General features: G+C 31.6%; 1 long non-coding RNA gene across 1 annotated transcript; it reads left to right on the plus strand.

Moving 5' to 3' along the window:
• Positions 1-505: 505 nt before the first annotated feature.
• LOC148874096 (uncharacterized) lies at positions 506-4,651 on the plus strand. The gene is made up of 3 exons (XR_016112599.1): positions 506-847; positions 3,604-3,871; positions 4,484-4,651. It is a non-coding gene; the product is annotated as an uncharacterized LOC148874096 (long non-coding RNA).
• Positions 4,652-7,159: the final 2,508 nt, after the last annotated feature.

A 7,159-nucleotide genomic window follows, 5' to 3' on the forward strand; every position in this document is an offset into this window, starting at 1 on the left:
CAATACATTTTCAATAATTGTGTTTTTTCTATAAAAATTAATGTATTAATAATAATTTTAAGCTCTTAATCTATATTTATTATATTTTAGTAATTATTTATTGTTTTTTGATATATGTTTTTCAATAATTATGTATACATTTATTTTTGTTTTGTTATTTAACAAAAAATTTCAATAATTATTGGGTTTAACCACATTTGCTGTTTTGAAGTGTGATAAATGAAATCTTGGTACAGTTACCAAAATATAGACATAGAAGCAAAGTTTTAAAAGCTGATTGGGAACCAGAACCGTTCTAGCCACAATAGAAAAATAAATATATACTATAGGATAGATTTTAGTAAATCCATGAAATAATAGGGGGTGTTTTAGTAAATGACCATTTCTATTATTTAGTTTTCGCTTAGTAACCGCACGGATCCCGCTAGTATATATATATATATATATATATAGCAAAGCAGTCCACATGTCACCCTTGTTCTCCTTAAATTTGCATCAAAATCCCATTCTAAATTTCTCTTCTTTTTGAATATTCTTATTTTCTTAAGGCCACATAATTGGGTCATTGGACTAATCTAGTCTCTCCATCCTGGCATTCTCCCTCCTCTTTGGAAATTATGTTTCTAAAATAGAAAGAATGCCATATTTGGGAACTGAGAAGAGTTTGTTTTTAATGATCTTTTGTTTCCTTCTACAGCCAAAATTATTCCCAATCTTCGCTTGGCTTTCCGTAACCAAAACTACTTCCAATTTATGTTGTTTCAATTGATTGAGAAGAGCTCCCCTGTTTCTCAATGAGCCAACGAACAATTTGGTGACAAGCTTTAAAGAATAAGACAAACAAGAGGTAATACAAAAGAAAAAGGAAGATATTAAAGCTTGGTTTTCTTTTCTTTCTTGAATGTATACATCAATGCTTGCAAAAATAGTGAAAATAGTCACTGTTTTAATTGTGATGAACAACAATAATCATTCTTTCCTGACGTCAAAACAGGGGCTCCGCCTCATCATTGTTTTGAAATAGATTGACTAATTTCAATAAACTTTTCAAATGAAATCCCTGATCTAATATCAAAGGTATGGTCTGCTATAATTTGTTTTAGCTTTGATCATTAGATTTCAGCACATGGTTCCATTACGTAGACCATCTAAAGAATGATTTTTTTTTTTTTTTGTTGCAGAGAGAATCATTATTGTAAGTGGATGCCATGTCATCTAAAGAATGATTTTCAATTGCAAAATAGTTTAAGTTGTAGCATGTAATTTTAGTGGCATCCATAGGTGGTGTTGGGTGAACTCGGATCTCCTTCCCATGAGAACCCTGCCCACGTTTATTGCAGTCATACATGAAGATCATCTGATCCTCTGCATAGTATTATGCAGAAAGAGACATTTCCAATTCACAGGGGTGATGTATTGTGGATAGGCGTGGGCAGTAGATCTGGAGTCGTATTGGGTCCGTGGCGATTCTTTTGTTTTTGACCGACCTGTCTACTAATTCTACGCATTGGCTCCATAGTAATAAAATTCTAACCAATGCTTTTAATCACCTAAAGAATCATTAACCTTGAGGTCCTGGATTGAGTTAAAGGGGGGAGAAGTGTATTGTTTTACATCATCTCTATAGAGAACACATGCTTAGTACCTTGTTGAATGTTTTTCGTGATTTGCAATTACAAATAAAGGAATATTCAGGTCTTCAACGTCAATCCGTGTGAAGGTATGCCATGAAATGTATTGTAGAAAATTAGGAAATAGTCAAGTGTGATCTAATTGATCTTCATTAAGTATCACTTGGCACACATGCATAACCAATTCTCGCCATCTTACTAGTTCAAATTATTAGGAAATATAGATCCTAATTAATTACATCCAATGCTAGCTATCAAGGGCCACTGATGTGGATCTAATATTAATAAGCTGGGTTCCAACTCTAAATGGTAGACCCATTTAAGGGTGTCAACGGGCTGCAGGGTTTGAGTTGAACTTCATCCGAATCAAAATCAATTTGAACAGATTGGATGGATCAATAAGACATTGAATTGGACCATCCAGATTTAATGGTCCAAAGTATTTTATTAGATTGGATTGGACCTGGTCCATCTGTAATAAATTTATATTGGACTGGGTTGGATTGAAACATATCCAGTCCATTGATGCAAGATAAGAGTATGAGCGTCAATGGACCAGGTTTGGGTTGGACCCAATCTAAATTATAACTAATTGAGCAGATTGGATAGTTCATATATTGAATTAGACTAGTCTAAAATGGTCCAAAGTATTCATTGGATTATATTGGACCTGGTCCATTTGTAATGGAATCATATTCAATTAGGTTGGGTTGGACAAATATACAGTCCATTTACAGCCCTAAAATCTGGCGCAATCTGACAGGGCGTAGTTAAATATATTTGTTTATATGCATAGTAGATAAATATTTAGTAACATGATAGCATCAATACTTTGGGTGTTCTGTTTTGGAAGACACTTTTATTTAACCTTATTAAGGATATCTCTCTCTAACCAGACTTGAAATGGATCTAATATATTAAATTATGTAACCAGATTGAAACCAAACATTACCCATTTCTAATCACTAGCCTTTTCTTTTGGAGTGTCCATGATTTATCTCTAGTTTTCTATATGAAAATGTGTTCATTAGTTGGGTCATTGGAGGTACTGTTAACACTACACTTTTGAGCTAAAGCAACCTAGCTAGAGCCCTTATTGTAGTTTACACTACCAAGTCAACTAAGGATTGTTGAAATGAGCCAATGGATAGATGCTAGTAAGGAAGCTAGAACACTTCCTAGAGCCAATGGATATATATCATGTATGGACTCCAACCCAATGTCAAAAAAGAAACCTCTATTGGTTTCCAAACACCAATCGCATACATGTATAGAAACACACAATACACATGGCCCCACTCCAAAATCCTTTCAGTCATGCTTCATGTGAATTATGTCCAACTGTTTTATTTGGCTCCAACAGATCAATATCTCCCTGCTGCCCACACCTACCTCAAATTCCATCCACTTATTAGTAGGTTTTTCAACATATGGTGCCCTTAATTAACCCTCTTATAAGGGATTTGAACTCTAGCATTGCACATATGCACTTCGATTAGATACATAATCCATTGCTTATGACTAGAGTTCTAGTTATGCTTTGCCTTGTAAGAGAGTCAGCATTATAATTGATGGATATGGGAGCCTACATGAACAAGATTTTCAATTGGGAGATATTAACTGCAACCTTGTTATCTTTATGCTAGGCTAAAAGGAGGTTATTTGTTAGTAAACTTGGCAAATTAGATGTCTCTACTTTGTTTCTACTTGTTATGTTTCTTTTATTTTTAATTGGGAGATACTGAATGCAGCCTTGTTATCCTTAAACCATTTATGACATTATCAAAGAGAAGAGGAATAAATTGTTTATTGAAATGCAGACTAATGTAACTATATTTTAGCTTCACTGCTTAATTGTGTTTGGCTGAATGTATTAACAACCATATATTTTGAATTTCTTCTTGGTTATTTCTTCTTATTATCATCATGTTTTAATATAATATGTGTACATATATTTTCTTTAATATTTTAGGTTGACATGAAGCATAGAGTAGTATGCAAACTACAAATATCCAATTCAGGTGACGTTCACCCTTGTTCAGCCCAATGTCAATTACCTGATCAGGGCAAGCAAAATGCACAACATGATGAACCACCACAGTCGAAGCAACAGTTACCTCATCCAGGCTCTACCCACTTAGAGCTTCCTGAAGAAGCACAAATGAGTGTGCCACAACCTCAAAAAAACTCTAGCCATGCACAATCTCTTCAAACTAATTCTCAAGATACTTCAAAATCTGGTACTAATATGATGAATTTGTTTTTTCTATTTATTTTCTTAATCCACTCAAATAATTCCATTTAACCACACTCCCTGTATTTTATAGGTTTTGTGTATGGATATTGAGTCACTTGAAAAACAATCATGTTTGTGTACTAGTGAGACCCGCATCTCTATTTTGTATAGGTTTTGTGTGTTGGTGGGTCCCAAATATCTGTTTTCTATAGGTTCTATGTGATGGTAGGGTTCATATATATTTTGTACAAGTTAATTAGTCTTTAAATATGTAACCTTAGAAGCAATGTTCAAAATTTCTATGCATAATGGTCTGTATTGACTGATACATATCATATCAAGGCCTTTCCGATATGCCCCTACAGGGGGTATTTTAGGTTAGGCAGTGGTTCAGGGGGTAAATGGGCGGACCTTAAACCAACACCTATGAACCAGATTCAAAAAAAAAAAAAAAATAGAGAAACAGGCACCAATACAGGTCGATACGCATATCGATATTTTGAACCTTGCTTAGAAGTTTATAAAATATCTTGTTTTGGTACTACTTATTTCATTTTAATTATATATATATATATAATGCACAGTCTAATTTTTATATTCGGTTTCCTGGTTTCAGCTGGACCAATACAAGAATGATAAAGGCATAAGATAGCAGAGATCAATATTTCTCATTTTTTGTGGTTTATTATATGTAACAAGGATTTGGCATTTTTAATAACATTATGGAACTCATCATGTTTTGATGTACTTTTATCTTTAATTAATATATTAACTTTTATAATAATTTTATTTGCAATCTTTGTGCCATGTTAAAATTAAGCATATTGCTTATGTAATTATGTTATACAAGTTAGATAAATTTTAACCTATAGCGACGGGTTTAACTACAATAATATGTTTCAAATAATATACATCAATAGCAAATATTTCCAAATCTATATAATAAAATGAAAATCTATAGCAGCAGATATAACTACCACTAATTTGTGCAAATTTCCTTATAATGGTGGAAATATCTATCGTTATATATTAAAACATAGAGCTATAGTGGCAGATACAACCATCGTTATATTATTGAAGCATATATAGAGCTATAGTAATGGATATAACTTTGGGTCTTTAACTAATTTGTGTAAATTAATCTTTAAATGGTGAATATATTGGCCATTATATAAATATATATATATATATATATATATTAAAACACAGTTATAGTAGCAGCATATCTATTGCTATATCGCAAAGGTAGATGTTTGTAACAGATATATCCACCACTGGATGGCAAAAACACTCCATAGTGGTGGATATAAGCATTTATGACAATTGAACAATCTTTTAATGATGGATGCAAATGGCACAATAACATGTTTATCTTATGTTTTAAAAACGAACCCATAGACAAAATCACTTTAACCACTAGTTTCTAATTTAAGAGTTCAACCATCTGGGTCAAACAGATTGACCCGTTATTAGATGTATATTCTATCCTATAATATTGGGTCCTCTACGTACTACTTAAGAACCTAACTAGATTGTAGTATGACATATTAATTATATTAGGGGAGTAGAGAGAGAGGTGACACTGTGATTGAGAAAATGAGATATAAGAGGTTGATAGATACTTAGCAAGGACTAAGGGAGGGATAGAGAGAGAGAGGTGAGAGGTGACACGAGTGAGAGACGTTGATTGACATTTAGATAATCGTCAGCTTTTGTATGTGAGAGAAGAATCTTTGTTTTTCAAATCTAAATTTTACATGCATTTGATCTCAAGGCAAGCTGCCACGTCCAAAAGTTATGAAAAAGTATGGACAGATCCAATGCAAACTTTTGAATTCCGCTGCAAATTTATAAACATTCAAAATGTCAAATACCCTCATTCTATACATCAATGCCTGCCCTAAATTGGCATCAATTCCGACCTGGCACCTATCCCCACGGTACTTTAGGCCTAAAGATTTTGACCCTAGGCTGAACTGTCATTCTCCCAACAATTTATCAGTTCGATTGTCTAAATCAATGTTTTTTTGACAAATTCAACAGTCTTTCATAAAAAAATGGTCCTAATCTAAAATTGCACTAGAAACTATGACTAATTCTCAAGTCAAACAGTCCGATCATTCAGTCCAATACAATAATGCCTAGATATCGGATACGCATGGAAATCGTGTGTATCGTCTTTTTTCATGCGTATCAGACCCATATCGGGGCGTTTCGAAGGTGTATCGGGGTGTGTCGATAGTGTATCGACAAAAAAGATACAGCCAAAAACCAAAAAAAAATAATAATAAAGGGGAAAAGTAAGATTCTTTCACCCCCCTAAATGACTCTAAAACTCTAAACCTTATTCCTAGAGTGCTAGATTTGCAAAATTTTCCAAGAAACAAGTGTGAATCGTTATTTTTATTTTTTGAAGATTTTTCAAATTTTGAAAAAAAAATGTAATTTTATTTTCAATTTTTTATAATATCTTATGATTTATTTTTTCTTGAATGTATAAATTTATGTTAATCTACATTTCTTACATCCAAAATCACATTTTTTTGTGCTATCTGTAGATTTAAGGAAATTTCATGGGATAATTAATTATATTTTATCGTTTGATCACACCAATTGAAATTTCTTCTTTAATATATTTTTTTTATTTTTATATTTATAGAATTAAAAAATAAATAATTGACTAATTACATTTTATCATTTGATCACAATGATTGAATATATTATAATTCTATGGATCATCTATTATATATTCCACAAGGCAATTGAAACTTCTTCTTTAATAAATATTTTTTGAATATATTATGTAATGTTTATTTATTTATTTATATTTTATGAAAATAAATAATAAATAATTATTATTTAAATAATAAATAACTATTAAGTATATTTTCACTTAGAGGTTGTGTTAATGCATATTTTATGGTTGGATAAGAGATTTGGTTTTTTCTCATCCCATTAAACATTAAAACTTAAGAATTATAATTTATAAATTATAGTTAAGTATAGGATTTTTAATGAAATTATAATTAACTACAATATATTTCTCCATAAAACCCTTAAAATATATTAATTTAAAGTATATACATCTCATTTAGGTCTTATATTTAGTGTTGTTATGTATCTTAGTTTTTCTCCGATACACATGCGTATCTAAAGCATATCTCGATACGTCTCTTAAAATTGCACTTTTGATACACTTGGCGTTTCCCATACTTTAAACCTTGATTCAGTCCAATTCGATTTTCAAAACAATATCTTTATCTGTCATTATTTTTTTTGTAGCAACAGCTTT

Source organism: Nelumbo lutea, chromosome 1 (assembly GCF_056320005.1).
Source record: "Nelumbo lutea isolate HS-2025 chromosome 1, American lotus-T2T, whole genome shotgun sequence".
NCBI lineage: Eukaryota > Viridiplantae > Streptophyta > Magnoliopsida > Proteales > Nelumbonaceae > Nelumbo > Nelumbo lutea.